The sequence below is a fragment of the Anopheles stephensi genome, chromosome 3, assembly GCF_013141755.1.
Source record: "Anopheles stephensi strain Indian chromosome 3, UCI_ANSTEP_V1.0, whole genome shotgun sequence".
Taxonomy (NCBI): Eukaryota; Metazoa; Arthropoda; class Insecta; order Diptera; family Culicidae; genus Anopheles; species Anopheles stephensi.
Window position 1 is genome coordinate 78,329,869 of NC_050203.1, and position 3,283 is coordinate 78,333,151.

The following is a 3,283-nucleotide window of genomic DNA, read 5'->3' on the forward strand; positions in this document are numbered from 1 at the left end:
AATTTTATATGTTTTATGCTTTTTTTAAAACTAAATTAGATTATTTATTTATTTATTTATATTTATAGTAAAACTAAATTAGATATTCTAAATCTTTTTTTCTTTTTCTTTTATTCGTTGGCTATTTAAGCTTTTTATTCTTTTTGCAGCCCTTTTTCTAATTAAAGTTTTTATGTTAAAGTTTCTTAAATTCTTCTACATAATTTTGAATACCTATTGCGTGATTAAAATCTGATTTTTGTCCTATTTTTTCAACTTTAAAGTAAAGAGTGTCTTGGTTTCAAATCCCACACGGACCGCCCTTCCGTAATGACAACTGCAAGCCACACGTGAGAAGCATGACCTAAAGAGTCGTTGATCCAAGAAGATATACCAGTTTTATTTATTTATGCATTTCTCTTCATCTTTTGCTATGGAAATGTAGTTATTCCTTATCCTCAATCAAGAAAGCATTACCAGCCCTTTATATCACCTGTCAAAATCCTTTTTTTAACACAACTAATCATTTTCTACTTCTTATTGAGGATTCATAGCTTAACAATGCGTGTATAATGCTACTTATGCACATTATATAAAGCAACTCATATTTTTTAAATTCCTTCAATACAGTTGCCGTTCCTTCCAGAACCTCATCATGTACAAACTCCACTACACATCAATTTATGTCTAACAACTGTTTCTTATTCTCCTCACTAATGAAACTCCTAACAGAAGCGTCCCACCCGTAGCCCCAGCCCAACATTCAATCACACAACGATCCAATAACTCTCATCGAATCAAGCTAATAAGTCACATCCCGTCGAACTTAAGGTCCGTCCGCCAAACCTCATCTGGCAAGCAGATGTTCTGCAGCCAACGCCCAACGGGATGGCCGGCCACCACGTCAGGCCTTTCTGTCTAAATCAAACACCAAGCCCAACCAACCAACCAACCGAAACAGAACAAAAGGATAGGGTGCCTGCGCACGTTATTAGCCACGATCAACAACAACAACATGGCAACCTGGCGCTGCAGGCAGGCTCCGTGCTTCGAACTCACCCAAAGAGTCATAAAGCGAAACAGTGGCGATTGATTGCATTTCACCGTGGTTTGCCCGTGGCAACCGATCAGACCCGGCCACACTCACAAGCTACGTGTGTGTGTGTGTGTGTTTTTTGGCTGGCTGGCTAGGGCCAGTGTGCTTTTGTTTGTACGTTTCAAGGCTCCGTAAACTCCCCGAGCTTGTGTTCGTGATTGGCATAATATCCGACGGACGAGGGCGCTTCATTTCGCTACAATCGCCGGCCCAGTAGCTGTAGCTATTGTCTCGAGTGTATCCGAACGTCGTGTGTTTTTTTTAAGCCTCGTTCCTCAACCGTTTGCATGCAGGACCACATCGAACATTTGTGGAGGTAGACTGGATGCCACTGGAGTTGCAGGGCTAACAGCAGGTCAGATCGGACATACCTAAAAAAAGGGTTCCCGGTCGGCATAAATGAACCCGATAGAGCTTATAGATACACACGAGTACGAGGCACCAGAATTATTTAAGTATTAAATCTCATTGATCGGAGCCAAACATCAGGTTGTCTAATATTGGGCGAGTACGCCGGCGGGGGATGCAATATGATTTTTAAATCACTATCGGGTGGTTCAAAGTTTCTGGGAACAATCACTGACCTAGATGTGATAAAATTACCATCGAGAGCTCTGAAGACTACGCGACTCAAATAACTGATCGAATTCATTGTGGAGTTGCAGGGATTCTTGATATACATATCTATATCGGTAAAAGACTCGAGAAGGCCCCCCCCTGACAAAATTTGTTAGGCGCTGTAGGATTTACGCCTAAAGGTATGCAATCCGCAGTACACGTTGCGAGAGCTTCACAGTGAGCTTTCAGTGTGCTTTCAGTGTGGTCAAAATTGGTTAAAGAAAGTCGAATAAAATATTGTTATTATTTGATTAAAACCCCATCTCCGCTAACCCTACCATTCATTTTGGCTTACAGGGGCTTCGTACTAATTTTCGGTCACACTAGGGGTGAACAATCGGGCCTAAAACATGCACGGCGTTCTCGGACGGTAACGGAACAGTAATTCCATGAATACTTGTTACCTTGCATTGATATTCAGCAAAGGAGGAAACATAAGAATATCATAATCTCAAACCACTTGTTACAATGTATTTTATCAAGTTCTATTCACTGTCTATTAACAGTATTAAGGAACAATGCACAACGTTTACATCAAATGGGTTTTGACCATACAGAAATCCCACTGTACAACAAACATGACATGCCACAGTGCTGCACACAAAAGATTCTAGGGGGGGCCTTCACGAGTCTTTTACCTCTATATCAATATGAGAAGAATTTGTTTAAAATAAATCTAGAGTGCGCCATAAAGATCACAATTAATTTTGGGAGATGGTTCGCAACGCCCTCTTTTGTAGTCTCTCCATAACGATAGACTCGCTACAATTTCCCATTAAAATTCATTTTGCATTCGTTCTATGTTCTCCGTCTAGGTAAGATTGATACAAAGCTTAACAAGCGCCTAAAGGTATGCAATCTGAATAACAAAATAGCCAAATGTATCCATCTAAAGCTGTGTTTGTGTAAGATATATTAATGACTATCCAAAATACAACTCATGATAGAGGCTTCGTATATTGCTGACCATTATGGACCCTTAAATATCTTCAAAGAATTTTATCATAAAGCATCACTATCGCTAACTATTCCATAAACCAAGGTTCAGTGCTCTTCAACGGTTTCCAATATGGATGCAAAATAGACGAGATCTCACGCACTGTCCCATCCGTGTCCCGGAGATACATCCAGTAATGTGCCAACGTTCCAGTAATTATCCTTATGTCATCCACACATTTAATTACACCGAAACCTCTCCAATCGCCCCATCATCCACATGCGCACACTTGCCGGCAAGAAGCGATAACCTAAATAATATACCCACCACCAGGCACCACCAACACCAAGCGTCGTTGGTGCGTTGGTTCTACCCCAAAAAGCACCCGTTCGCTTGGGTCGCCGGTACAATCACATGCCGTTGTTTGGTTCACTCCCCCACATCACACATGTCCCAACCGACACACACACACACACATTGGAATATTACTATCAGGCTCGTGTCCCCTTTCCAACGAGAGGGGACGCCACGCTCAAGAGTCAAAATCAGGCAGGCCCGGTTAGTTGGCGGCTAAGCAATTCGGGCGCTTGCAGGCACGTACGAACCGGGCACATACACGCCCATGATAAACAACAGATATGTTTACTTCATTA